Below are 15205 nucleotides of genomic sequence, written 5' to 3' on the forward strand. Positions count from 1 at the left end.
TGGGAACCACTGGCTGGAGATTAGAGGGCTGAGGACAGGAGAAACAGGGATACCCTCAGCCTTGGCAACTTCTGAGCTCCATCTTCCTTCCTTTGGCCTCCAGACCAGGGATGGTAGTGGTTTCCTGCTCTTGCTAATCCCTGGGTTACCTCACTTCCCCATTTGGCTTTTCAGTTCTTCTATTACCTGAGTGGCCATAGTATTAAATTCCCTCTGTTTGAAATACTAAAAGTGAATTCATTTTCCTGACTACTACAAGAGCCGTGATTGGAATCCAGATCTGTCTGACCACAAAAGTGCACTTAAGTTTTTTACAGAAGATGACAGTGGGGCAAAGCAGTAAGAGCGATAACCATTTAACCACCCCGCCCAGAGAGCTCTTCCCCAGATCCCTTTTGTGAGAGAAATTATTTTTAAAGATAATGATCCACTATATAAAACCTATTCATAATTTATTATTATGTTTAAGAAATTCTACTTTCCATAGCTAAGATATCATTTATACCTGTAAGTGAAGGTATTAATAACATCTACTTACTAGAGTTGTTCTGAAGATTAAGTGAACTAGTGTATGCCAAACACCTGGAATGTGGTAGATGTTCACTGATGGCTTTAAAACCTGGATTTTTTAGTACTTCCAGTTTTCTCGTCTTGGTAGTCCTGGAGTGTGGAGGAGAGCAGCTCTGTCTTTCATTCCCTAGTATTCTTATCACATTGGAGATTCACCTTGCCCATTGGGCCAGGGAGTGAAAAATAATGATCAGATAGCTGGCCTGGCAGCTACAATACACAGAAGATGTGTGCAATGAATGTTAGATTTGAGTGAATGCTCCTAAATCAATTGGACCGCCCTAGAGACTTGGCTGGCAATGAATGAGAGTGTGAGGTGCTTTTGACACACGCATCCAGCATCTGATTTGAGCGAAGATGTCTGCTCAGTGGTCCCAAGGGCAATTTTCTCCTGATTGATTTGCAACTTTCGATCTTAATGGAAAAGAAGCCAAGTGTAAAGGAGGTAGTTTTCTCCGTGAACCAGAAAACCTTGTTGTGCTTTTCTTTCTAATCTTGTGGGAATGGAGGGAAGTACCGTTTCCTATTACCTGCAAAGGGGCTACAGAGGCCAAAGTTTGCCAGGGAAAGGTGTTTAAAGGTGGGAATGGGAGTTGAGGAGACAACCTTCTTAACCCACACAATTTCCAATGACTCATGTGAACCAGGAGACCAGAAACTGCCATTGATGACGGTCCAATTGCAGATAGCAGATCAAGTCTTCAGCTGTCATAGCCTAGAGCCTGGGGCTGGGAATACCACCTGTGCCCTTGGACAAGGCTCTTCATTTGAGCCTGCCCTGACTACTGCACAGGTTGCTGGGGGCTCATATGGGTCACTAATGTAAATTCAATTTAAAGGAGTTTTTAGACCTTACAGATATGTTTGAGGTTGTGGTTTTAAGCTAGATCAGCAGCTGAAAAACTGCTTTTTACCACAGCAGCATAAGCCTCCTACTCATAGAAGTTAAGAGCACAGGATTTGGAGTCACATAGACCCAATCCTAGCTCACTGTGGTGTGACTAGTTCTCACTTATCCTTTCTGAGCCCCAGGTTCCTCATCAGTAAGACAGGAATGGTAATGCCTATCTGGAAGGCTTGCGAAGATTAAATTAGATACTAAGGTGAGGGCTTAAGAAATGGTAACCATGTTAGAATTGTTCACAAATTTATCTGCCAGTTGATATTTTGGAACAAAATAGGGGATCTGGTCAACTAGGTCATTATAGTCTTTAGAACTCTAGTGTACATGTTGTGATTTGTCATTCTATGGTCCACTTCCCCAGGAACTGTTCCCACTCATAGTTCCTGCCAAATAGCTAGATGTGGGCAGCCATGTTTGTGCCATATGACCCTATCCCCTTGGCCAGTGTTGATTGGACCAGGAGTGGACACTTAACCTAAGCTGGACAAATCAGATTCCTTTCCTGGGAACTGAACCAGTCGATTGTAGGGAGTCATGTAGATCCAGAACTAGTACAGTTGATGGATGAGCTGAGGAAACTGCTATGGAGAGGCACAGAGAGATATACAAAGAAGAGACCATATAGATTTAGTCTGTGTGAAAATGATGGGAATGGCCTTGTTCCTGATGATTTTTTAGATCCCTAAAGGCTAGCTAATTTCCTGTCCTTGGAGTCTATGCAGTCTGCACACCCAACCACTAGTGCCCACCTTTTCTTGCACTAGCATGAGTGCATCTCTTTTCCTTGCAACACAAAGAGACTACTCTAGGATGAGGACAATGATGTTCCTTCATGGGGTAAAAACGCTTCTTTTAAAAACTCAAGTGGTCTTCTTAGAAATGAGCTTATATACTCAAAACACCCATACCTCAGTAAACTAGAAAGCCCAAATCTAGCCAAACCAGTTATTAAGCCACAAACTAGATGTGAAACCTCTTTCCCCCTTATTTTCTTGAATATTTTGTCATTATACCAAAAGTCTCAAAATGTTTGATTTGCAACAGCACCTGGAAGTTCTCAAAAAGAGAACTTTTACATTACCTGATCATGTTGTCTCTAAAAGGATGTTAAGGATATAAGGATGGATGGGGTTAGAGGACTTACACTGAGCTAATTGAAGAAACGGGGAAAGGAGGGAAAGGTGTCTGAGAGTGTATAATTGTAAATGTATGTTATCCCCACCAGGAAAGTAGGGATAGTAATGAACCTACTTCATATCATTGATCCAAGTACAAAATGAAGTAGTGCATGCAAAATTCTTTGCCTGCTGCCTGGCATATAGATTAAAATCCATAAATGTTTTATTAGCTACTAGGATCATGAAAATGTGAGATGCTAGAGCCAGATTTTAAAGGAAAATGCTCTAGAATTAAATTAAAATTAAGTTCTCTGAATATCTACTCAGTAGTTTTGTGAGGATAGGGGCTGGGTCTTGGTTGCTGTGGTTTTCTTAGAGCTTAGTGCCTACTTGATAGATAATTTTTTTTGAATAATCACTGAGCACTCAGTATGACCATTACAAGACTGAAAAGTAGTTTGAAAGGTTTAGAAAGTAAAATGGTGATTTTTGAAGAGGACTATAATTCAGCGGTAGAAGTATTTATTGAAAAGCAGGTAGATGAAAAGGATGGAGAGGAGGTGTTCACAGGCTTAGAAAGTCAACATGAACACTCATAAATTCTCAAATTCTCAAAAGTTTGAGGTCATGAACTTAGTGAAGAAGTGCTAACATGAGTTGAATTGCATCTTCCCGCCCACCATTCATATGTTGAAGTCCTAACCCACCTTATAAATAATGTGATGTTATTTGGAAATAGGGCCATTGCAGATATACTTAAGATAAAGACAATCTGGAATAGGGTGAGATTCTAATCCAACACCTCTGGTGTCCTTATAAAAAGAAGAAAATTGGACATAGACAAGCATTCAGGGAGAATGTTGTGTGAAGATGAAGGCCAAGATCAAGGTGGTGATCCTACAAGCCAAGGACGCCAAAGATCGCCAGCAGACCCTCAGTTAGGGGAGAGTCCTGGAACAGATTCTCTCTCACAGCCCTCAGGAGGAACCAGCCTTGCTTAAACCTTGATTTTGGACATACAGCCTCCAGAACTGTGGCACAATGAATTTCTGTTGGTTAAGTTACGCAGTTTGTGGTACTCTGTTACTACATTAGTTTGCTAGGCAGCACTAGCAAACTAATATATGAAGCAAACAAATCCAAAAATGCTGCCCCTCTGGCTGTCCCAGTGGTAATTCATGCCCAAGTCCAGATATTTAGATCTATATGTGCTTGCCTTAAACCATTTCTATTATATCAGCTCCTGCCAAGTATGCATCCAAGCAGCATGCAGAATGATGTGGAAAGCCCTTGACTTACTAGTCCCAGGGAGCACAGTAGTTTTAAGTTCAATTAAGTACAACCATGCAATTAAAAAAAAATCCTGCTTAGGTATGAAGAGCTTTTAAGAAAAAAAGATTGGAATTATTTAGCTATTTCACCCTAAAGTTATTTTAATAAGTAATAATAATTGCTATACATTGATTGACTATTATGGGTTAGGAAGTTTACTAAGCACTTTACATACATCATTTCTTTAATCCTCTCAACAACCTTTGGAGGTAAGAACTATTATTATTTACATTTTATAGAGGGAGAAACTGAGACTCAGAGAATTAGCTTGTCTATCAATGTATAGCTAGTCAGTAATGGGACTGACATCAGACCCCAGCTGGCATGAGTCCAGAGTCTGTGATCTTTGTTCCATCCTCCTCCGTCTCCTGAGAGGTACTGGGCCTCCACACAGAGAAAGCTTATGTGATATTAGATCCCTCCCCTTGTCTGACTTAGTCTCCTTGTAATTGACATAAAAGCTACTGCTTTTCCTGCCTGCATTTTCAAGCTCAAAATGAAAGAAAAGTGACTGGCACATAGTAAGTACTCAGTAAGTACATAGTAAGTGTTAGCTATTATTACTGTTAATATTGCATTGTATATGTTCCTCTCTGGCAAGGGAGGTGAATCCCTAGTCTATTGCTAACAGTGGGTACTTAGAAGTGTTCCTTAATGAACAAGAGTGGAGTAGGGGCTTGGAAAGTAAAGTTGATCTAGGGAAAAAAAATGAGAAGTGAGGGTAGGGAGGTTAGGGCTGGGAGAGAGGGTGAGGGACAGAGAAAGTGGTTGGCAGAAGGCCAGATAGCACTTTGCTTTTGGTGTGGCTGCCCCTGGGAGTTGGGAGGTGGGGGTTGTGTAGCCCTTCTGCTCCTGATTTGTTAGCTTACCTTGCTTTATTCTTTATTTCCTCCCTTTTGGGGTGATGGGGAGGCTGCAGCTTGTGGTTACATAGAGCTTCCTGGAATTCTTCCAGGAAGAGGGAAAACACAAGAGGTGCAGACAAACCTAGGTTCCAGGGTGAAGAAGTGTGTGAGCAAGAGTGATTGTGTACCATCTACCTGCACTGTGGTTAGGCCAGCGGGCATTGTAATCAGGCAGATTCAGGTGGAAATCCCAGCTTTCCCGTTTTAGCAACTGTATGAACTTGGGAAAGTGATTTACCTTCCTGAGTCTGATTTCCTCTTCTATAATAAGAATGATAATGGTACCTACTGTGCAAGCATTTAAATGCCCAGTACAAAGCCTAATAAATAATAGCTGTTATTATTATCATTATAAGTGTTAGGGTTTAATATCCTTTCTGCCTGACCATATGGATTCCCCTCTTCCTCTCCTTCTGTTCCTTCAGTCCTGAAAATTTGAGTCAAATACCTCCAACTGCCCCTTGATACCTCTGCTTTCCCCTGGGCCTTCTAGTGGGGCCAGGCCTTCAGGGACTCTTGGGCAGCCTGAGGACAGTGGAAAGCATCCCTCCATGACTCTGGGATGGTCCTTTTCTCCCCTACAGCCTGGGAAGGGTTGATAAAAGCCTTATCTAAATCACATTCCATTACAGGATTAAATCAGACTTACTCTGGGGCCTCTGGCTGCTACCCAGCCTGGATGCCGGCAGCTCCTGGTTATTGCCTTTGGCCCAATCTGAGGTCATCACACTTCTTTGGGCCCAAGGGACCATGAGATGCAGGGCTGAGGAGAGGCTCTGGCAACCATTTGGGATTAGTTTCAATTAGTAAGGACTGACTAAGCATGGAGGCACACTCCAGGGACCTTGTGGAGCAGAAAGGGAGGCAGGACCCTCACCCAGTCAGCTCCGATCTGAGGCAAGAAATGATAGGCTCCATTGGGGCAGTAGACAGGGAGGCAGGAGATTAGCAAAAGAGAGTTAATGGGGGAAAGGAATCATTGTGTGATTGTAGACAAGTTGCTAAATTTCTCTGAGCCTTAATTTCTTCAATTTGGGGCTTGGAACATTAGCATTTACTACAAAAGGTTGATTTAGATGGAAATATACTAGTTAAAACAACAAGGTTTTAGAGATAAACCTGGGTTTGGATCCTGGCCTGGCCACTCACTGGCCTTGTGCCATAGCTGTTACTTTCTAAGGGCCTCAGTTTCCTCATGGGTTAAAAAGAGGAAATAACACTTCCCTCCCAAGGTTGTTGTTAACCATTAGAGAAATTTGGGCATAGTAGTTAGCACTTACTAGGGCAAGTGTGTACCCTCACCACTCTAGTGCTGCTCAATAAATGGGCACTCATGATTCTTTGGGCAGAGTGGATGGGAGTGAGTTTAGCCTTCCTGTTTACCTTCTCAGTTAGAGAGGAGAGAAGATGTATTTCTCTTGCCAAGGCCTTGTGTTGGGGGGGCAGGGGGAGGGGTCAGAGGGATAGATGCATGTCTCTTCTCCGCAGCAGAAGGAGCCTGGACTGAGCCAGGTGCCTCCTTAACACGGGGTCACCACCATGGAGATATGTTTACTGGACTTGAGTGAACTTGGGACCAGCCTCAGCTTGGAGGGCAGAGCAGAGAGGAAGAGAGAAAGGGGGATTTCATTAGCCTGCAACAGCTGGGTGGGCCTTGGAGTAGACAGGTGCAAGTGGTAAGCTGTCTGGGAGGCTATCCAAAGATAGGGGAGGCCTCAATGCTCCGAGTCAGGCTGCCCCAGCAAAGGCTCATTCCTGAGGCTGAGGTGCCAGCTCAAGACTCCCAGCTTGTACTTCAGTCTCTCTCTGCCCAGGTCTTTCATCTTCCTGGCTTCCTTCCTCTCCTTTACTTCTTGTTTTCACTTGCCACCACTCCTTAATTGTATGGTGGTTGATCCTTTCTGGACCTGGACCCAGTGGGTAATCTGGCAAATGTGAAACCCGTACCTGTTGGAAACACAACAGTCTTTGTGTAACTGCTGTAACTGCATGGCATGATCTCATCTCATCTTCAAAACAGCCCTACAAGCAAGCTTCTCTTAATACTCTCCTATTCCAGTTGAGGGAACTCTCACTCTAAGAGGTAAAACGAATTGCTCATGGTCACGTGGCTGCTGAAGCAGGACTTGTTTAAAAACTAGGTGACTCCAAAGCCTATGACTTTTCCACTGCAACTTCAGATAAAGAGCGTTTTCAGGTCTGAGCTGTACTTTCTACACTGGTAGACTGTGGTGAAGTGTGAGAGCTGAGCTGTTTTCCCAAGGAGGGCCCACAAGCCCCATGTAGTAGCCACTGTGGCCTTAGAAACAGAGAGCTGGGGAGGGTCCTCTGGTGTCTTCCTCATGGGGCAAGAGCCAGACCCTGAGCTCACAGGAAAGTGTATGCTGAGAGTGGAGATTGCTCCATCCAAGTTTTAAAGGCACTAGGTTACTCTGAAGTGATGCCAGTAGATGCCCTCTGCTGTGGCAGTGGTTTGGCACATGAGCCTTGGAGTCTCGCAGACCTGGGTTCAAGTGCCATGCTGGCACCTGCTTCTGTAGGTGACTTTTGGCAAGGCATTTAAATTCTCAAAGTCTCAGTGTCTTCATCTGCAAAATGAATATGATAGTAGTAATTTGTTGCAAGAATCTAATGATATCATTCTCATAAAGCACTTAGCCTAAAACGTGGACCTCAGTCAGTGTTAAAAAAAATGGAATTATTGGTATTAAAGTTGGGTTAAAAGTAAGACAGAAATGTTCTGTATCTTGATCTGGGTGGTAGTTATATGTGTGCATAAGTAAAAAAAATCCACATTGAACTATACACTTAAGGTCACATTACTTTTCACATGTGAAAATGGGTACTTTTGACATTTTACAGTGTGTATCTTACACCTTAACAAAAAAACAAGAACAAGAAAAACAAAAAAGAAGCTCTTGTGAAGTAGGCTTGGTAAAGTGGAAGGGTTCAAATTTTTAAAAAATTGTAGGGTAAAACACAGAGGAAAATGTATTATGGAGGTATGTCAGAAAGTTAATTAGTAAAAACATGTTCCCCTCCTCGGACTTCGTCATGCTTGTGGGATTAGTTGGTTTTTTAAAATGTGTAATTATGATTTCTTTTATTAGTCTAAGTAAAAATTCACTTTTGTAGTTAGAAGAATGTGAATGACACCTCTTTGGTAGAGCTTAGCAGTGGGGCCCTCTTCCTGACAGGAGAGAAAGCAGGAGTTGCTAAGGTGGATAAGGACAGAGCCACACCCAGCTTGTCCTCCTCCCTCAGCTGGTTGGAACCAGTGGATGGCCTGGGTGTGGGGTCTGGTGGTCCAGTCTGCTGGGAAGCTTGCTGTGATCAACTCAGCCTGTTGCCCCTACAGAGTGAGCTTCCACTGGTTCATCTTCCCGACTGTGAAGAGACTGAGCAACATAGTGATGTCAACTGGATCAATTCTCTCCCTTCTTAACAGTTCTCAGCTGTGACCTTAGAGGTGAGGAATCCTTAGGGGGACCTTACTGAGTAATAGGGATTAAGGACACTGAGAAGGGGGGTACCCAGTCTTTGAGCTCCTGATGAGCAGGGCTGGTAGTGAGGCCTCCCATTACATCCTGCAGCAATTACCTTGGGGAAATGGAATTGGTCGAGCCTGCCTTTCCATTATGCAAAGAAAGGGCTTTTCAAGTAAATTTCCATTTAAGTATGAGCTTAGATCAGTGAAGATGGGGCCATAATAGCTTAGATGGTCATCACAGCTATTAAAAATACATTTTTTTACCCTGTGCTCAGGCTGCCTTGTCATCTTCATATCATTCATCCCCAGAAGACTGTGACTCAACCTTTTCCAAGCTTCTGGGAGCCAGGTTAATGTCCATCTGTATTCTCAACTTTTTAATTCTTTGACATTCATGGTGGATAACATTTATGTGCTTGACACAGCTCATGGATGTATCCAGAATGTGATAAAAAGTCAGTCCGGGATGGAGATGGAGATGAGTGGTGGGTAGTAAGTAAAACACTCCACTCACTGGTCATTTTCTTCAATGCTGGGCTTGCCTCTCTCTTTAGACCAGCTGCTGTTCCCTACACAGGTCCTCAGACATACGTGGTTTATTTTTAGTTCAAGCCCTTCAAACTTTCGTCTCTGCTGCCTGGATAGCCTTTCCCCGTGCTCGACCAGGCTGATTCTCCCTCTTTCTCTAGGTCTCAGCTTGAACCTACGTCTTCAAGGAAGCCTCCCCTGACCCACTCCCTACCCTCAGACCAGGTTAGGGCCTTGAATTGGTTTCCTATCTTTGGGTAACAAACTGCCCTGAACCATGTTCATGATTCTGCCGTTTTGACTAGGCTTAGTTTTGTCTGGGTGACCCCTGCAGCTGCAGTTGTTGGGTTGACTGGGTGCTAGCTATTCCTGAATAGCCTTGCTTGTATGTCAGAAGCCTCGGCCAAAATGGTGGGAAGAACTGCGACAGCTGGAATGCCAGGGACAGTTAGGAGGCTAACCTGGGGCTTTCTTACATGGTGGCTTCAGGGCAGCAAGAAAGTGGGAATACAAGCTGCAAGGCCCCTTGATGCTGAGGCTCAGAAGTCACATCATATCACTTCTACTGCATTCTGTTAGTTAAAGAAAATCATACGGCCAGAAAATATTCAAAGGCAGAGAAACAGACTCAATTCTTGATGCAAAGTCACCTTGCAGAAGGGCACATATCCAGGGATGGGAGGACTTACTGCCATCTTTTCCTACAGCCTAGCACAGACATTTGGCTTTTCCTTTACTGCTCTTTTCATAACTGTTGTCAGCTAATTCCTTACATTATTGGGGTTTTTTTGTTTTATTTTTATCCCCCACTAGACAACAAGGTCTATGAATGCAGGGACTGACTGTCTCATTCATCACTCCTATGTCTGGAGCTTGGCACATCATGGGAACTAAGTAGTTGTTAAATGAACAGTTGGATGAATGAATGAATAAATAAATAAGTGAAAGATAAGGTTCCAGGAGTCCCAAAGTTGCAGCGTAAGAATTTGAAGATAGTCTTGGGTTCGAATCCCAGTTCTGTCGCTTCCTAGCTGTTCTACTTTAGGCAAATTGCTTAATCTCTGATCCTCAGTTTCTTTATCTTTAAAGTAGAGATTAAAATATACCCTACCTCACAGTCCAATCCTAACTATGAATGTTTCAATGCGTTTACTCTCTTCCCTTTTCTTTGTGACCCTTTTAGCTTTCCCTACTCAACAGGTGAGAGCTGTTAGTTTCCTTGCGTTAAGAGCCTTCTCCCAACTCCCAAGCATTGGAGACTGGGCTTTCAGGGCAGTTGGCCCTCAGAGAACATTTTCTGAAGGTCATCAGGAATCTGTTCTATATAGAAGCACTGCCCCAACACTATTAGTGGCTGCAGACCAGTGGTTCTCAACTAGGACTGAGTTCTGTCCCCCAGGGGACATTTGGCAATGTCTGAGACACTTTTGGTTGTCACACCTAGGGGGAGGGGCATGACACTGGCATCTAGAGGCTATCAGCCAGGGATGCTAAACATCGTAGAATACTTAGGACAGCCCTCTCCCAGCCCTAACAAAGAATTAACCGGCCCAAAATATCAATAGGGCTGAATTCCTGCTGGGAAATGACTGTTATTTTTGTCCTCACCAGGTTTAGATGTGATAGATTCTTCCTGGTCATAGTCAGCCATCACCCTTCTTTAGCTCTGGTGTCTGGTGATGGCACAGTCCTCCCTCCTGGACCATACAGCTTTTGAGCAACAGCTTTTCTACTTAGGCAGTTTGAAGAAAGGGGTGGGAGGAAATGACTCCATCTGTTGGCCAGAGCTGGGATCACAGCAGGAGAAGACAATGGCGTTTTTCCAGGAAAGACCCTAGGTGTGACAGCATGTGACTGGATAAAGTTGTCATTGAAGCTGTGGTGTGGGACAAGCTTAGGGTTAGGGCCTAGGGTTGTATTTAGCAATCTCTTATTCTTTCTTCTTGGAATGGTTTCCTTCTTATTCTTTCTTTTTAAAAATTTATTTTAAAAATTATCCCAGAGGCCTAGACTCAGGAATGAAGATGATCTTAGATCTTCATTTTCTCGAAGCCGGTTAGTGTCCTGAACTTGACAGCACACCAGCCAGGAAGGTGCGCTACACCTAGCAGGTGCTTGATAAACGAACACATGCTGAAATGAATCCAGAGATTAGGAGAAACTGCACAAGCACACAGCTGCTTTTAATGCCCCTGTTGGGAAGAAAATTTACTGTCTCAGAGAAAGAGGAAGAAAAGGAAGAGGGAGGGGAAAATTTTTAACTGATTTCTTTGGATCCTCACAACAGCCCTGTGTGGTCAATTACTGACAATCAGTATTATCACCCCCATTTCATAGATGGAGAGGTTATGTGACTTGCATAAAGCCACTGCTGGTATATAATGGACACACAATTTGAACCCAGGTCTCGCTAGTTCAAAAGTTTAGGCCTATTTCCATTATACCACAGAGTTCTTCTATCAGGGAAGAAATGAGTTTAAGATAATAATAAAAATATAAACAACTCCTGGGGGGTGGGGTATAGCTCAGTGGTACTGTGTGTGCTTAGCATGCATGAGGTCCTGGGTTCAGTCCCCAGTGCCTCCATTTAAAAAATAAATAAATAAGCCTAATTACCTTCTCCACCCCACAGACAAAAAATAAATTAAAAAAATTTTTAAATATATAAACAACTCCTATTTATTGACTTTCAACCATATGCCAAGGTCTTGTGCTAAGGTTTCACTAGATTATCTCATTTAACCCTTACACAAACATAGCATCATTAAATCTCACAAGAAGCCTATAAGGTAGGCATTGTTCTTATTATTCCCATTTTATAGGTAGAGATAGTGAGGCCCATAAGAATTAAGTATCTTGCTCTAGGTTTCATAGCTCTGCAGAAAGAAAAAAAGAAGGAATTCTTTAAAAGGAGCAGAATGGAAGAAAGAATGTACAAGAGGAAAGGAAAGGAGAAAAAGCAAAGGGAGAGGGACGAGGAAGGAAACAGAGCTGACTGAGAGTATAACTATGTCAATATGCTATGCTATGCATATGCTATGTTATGCCTGGGGGGAGCTTCTAAAGGACTGGTAATCTCCTTAGTTTTAGTGGCAGAAGAGGTGAGGGAGGGGACACCTTCACTGGGAAAGCGTCACAGTGAGACACACACATTGTGCCACCTATCACCTTTGGAAGTCGATCTGTGGCAAATGTGGCTCCCTGCCAAGTGGAAGAGAAAGTATGACTGGAATGCCAAGGCTAAAAGATGAAATACCACTACGGTCACATGAGGCCAGCTCATGGAATTGTATGCTGCAGACTCAGGAATGGAGTCCTTGAAGGAACAACACCTAAACCCAAGAGGGCAGCTGTTGCAGCATCCAGTCCCTCTTAAGGATTTCAATGATTAGACATGCAAGAAATGTTCCGTTTTAAAAATTTTTTTCTAATAAATAAATAAATAAATAAATAAATAAATAAAGAAAGAGCTGGTACTGTTCTATTTCTTAAACTGAGTAATGGGTCATGTGTTTTCTTTTAATATTATTCTTTATACTGTACTTACATACTGTATGTTATATATAAAGCACACTTATATACTATATCTGATATAACTGTATCATATCTGTAAAATAGGGATAATGATACCTGCCTTTCTGGGTTGTCATGTGGTTTAGTTATCTGATATGTAAAGATCTCAGCAGAGAGTAAGTGTTCAAGAATAACTTACAACACCAGAAATTGACACAACACTGTAAATTGACTATAATTCAATACAAAAAAATAATAGCTTACATTTATCCAGTGCTTATTGTGTTAAAAATTGTTGTAAATATATTACATGGATTATCTCATTCAGGTCTTACCCCAACTGAATAGCAGGAATTATTGTTATGATCCTCATTTTACCAATGAATGGCCTAGAGAACATGGAATAAATAATATTCCCAAGGTCTTGGGAATACTGATAATGATGGAGTTAGGGTTTGAACTTAGGTAACATGGCTTGGGGCTCATATTCTATACCTCTCCAATCTACTGCCTCCCAGTAAAGAACTCATGATTACCACCATTCTCCCTCTGGAGTGAGAAGAAAGGTGAAAGGATGCGTAATGTTGCTTGAAAATGTAACAACTTTTAACTCGGCTGACATTGATGATGTTGGAAGGGCAAGGTTTTTGGGGGGGTTCCACATCATTAAAGGTGGTGATTATGACTTTCATTTTTAAAATATTTAACAAATAAGATAATTACTTAAATATTTTCTCCTGTAAAAGAGGAACAATTTAAGTCTTGACTGAATGAAAGAATGAATGTGAGGTGGTTCCTGGTGATCAGATGAATACAAAACAGCTTATAGTAGACCCTAGAACAACATGGGGGTTAGCGGTGCTGACCCCCTAGTCAAAAATCCACATATAATTTTTGACTCCCCCAAAGTTTAACTAGTAGCCTACTGTTGACTGGAAGCTTTACCAATAAATAAGCAGTGGATTACCACCTACTTTGTATGTTATAGGCATTAATGAGTTTATTCTTATTTTAAAGTAAGCTAGAGGAAATGTTATTAAGAAAATCATAAGGAAGAGAAAACAAATTTACAATACATATATGTATTTATTTTTTCAAAATTCACTGGAAGCCTCCATCGTCATTTTTTACTGTTACAGTGCTTTATTCCAAGTCTTATATACATTAAAAATTTACCCATGATGGTTAATGGGTAAGACTCTAAGCATAAGGAACCCTGATGTTGAAATACTAGTTAATATGGAGCTTACAAATGATTAATTCTGCAAATTTGCTTTAAAGTACTCTTCAACATATCTGTAAATTGCATTTATCTAATAAAAAATCTTATCTGTCACATCAAAAAATCTCTGGGGCTTAATAAAGCAATGTTGTAACTGAGCAGGACCCTATGGGGCCTTCCTGGAACAGACCTCTCCCTCATCATGTACTCCGCCTGCCTCTTGTCTGTAGAAAAACTAGCCTCTTAGGTTTCCCGGAGTTCCAAAGAGTACATTTGACCAGAGAAGTGAGAAAATGCAGAAAGAAAGGGGAAAAGTCAAGCAAGATGAAATAATAATAGTTTAGCCATTAAACAAAGTAGAGGACCTTTAGTTCCCCATCAAGGGCTATAGATAATATTCTGAGCCATGTCCTTTGAGCTGTTTTGCAGTTACTAAAACCCTCACCAGGTGGAAGAAGTTAACTATATGCTGCCCACAAGCACGTAGATCTCAGACCAGTTGGAACTAGAAGATCGATGATGATGATGACTTTACCACCAACCAGTCAGAAGAACGTCCCTGAGCTGGTCACACACGCCACAACCCCCCTTCCTCATTCTGTCTTTAAAAATCTGTCCCTGAAAGCCTTCGAGGAGTTCACGTCTTTTAAGCACTAGCTATCTGAACTCCTCTCTTGGCACTCTGCAATAAATGTGCTTTCCTTCACCACAACCCTGTGTCAGTAGATTGGCTTTATTGCATGTGGGCAAGAGGACCCAAGTTTGTTTCCGTAACAATATTACAAAGAAAATAAAGCCAGGGTCTGAGGGAAGGGGAGAATAGGAAGTGACTGCTAATAGGTATGGAGATTCTTTTTGGAGTGATGAAAATGTCCTGGCATTAGATAGTTGTGATGGTTGCACAGCTATATGAATATACTAAAAACCACTGAATTGTACCCATTAAAAGAGTGAACTTTGTGGCATATGAAATATTTTAATAAAACTTATTTTAAAAAGTCATTTGAATTTTGCATTTTAGTTAAAAATGCTTATCTTTAAACATAAATACTTTTCCTCCAAGTCATTCAATGAAACTGACTCTTCAGAATGAAAAAAAAAATCCCACCATTATTAAGGAATCTATCCTGTGGAAATAATCCAAAATTTTTGTGCACAAAGATGCTCAATGTATCATAATTTAAAACATATGAGAAGTCAGTAATTCTATAAATATGTGACAATGAGAAACTTAAAAACTAAAAGATGCTATTTCTATTCAACTGAGTATTGTGTAATTTAAAAAAATTAGTTATGAAATTATAAGATACAAGTCTAACACAAGGGATTGGTTATGTATATTTATGGTACAACAGTATAGTGAATTGTCTTGCAGCCTTTAAGAATATGTTGTAGAAAAATTCATTAATATGGGAAAATGCTCATAGTGAATTATGTGACAAATGTGGGCAGCAAGACAGTAGAAAGCTGTAAACACAGATAGATGAAAAAATACAGGAATCCAGTGATTTCTTTGGGTGGGAGTTGTATTGGTAATGTTCAATTTATTTATTCATTTATATATTTAATAGACTTTTTAAAAGTGCAGTTTTAGAGTCAGCAAAATTGAGCACAAGTTACAGA

The 15205-nt window shown here is 41.5% G+C and overlaps 1 pseudogene; it reads left to right on the top strand.

Moving 5' to 3' along the window:
* Nucleotides 1-11083: 11083 nt before the first annotated feature.
* LOC116278128 (large ribosomal subunit protein eL37 pseudogene) lies at nucleotides 11084-12223 on the top strand (annotated as a pseudogene).
* Nucleotides 12224-15205: the final 2982 nt, after the last annotated feature.

Source organism: Vicugna pacos, chromosome 3 (assembly GCF_048564905.1).
Source record: "Vicugna pacos chromosome 3, VicPac4, whole genome shotgun sequence".
Classification (NCBI taxonomy): domain Eukaryota; kingdom Metazoa; phylum Chordata; class Mammalia; order Artiodactyla; family Camelidae; genus Vicugna; species Vicugna pacos.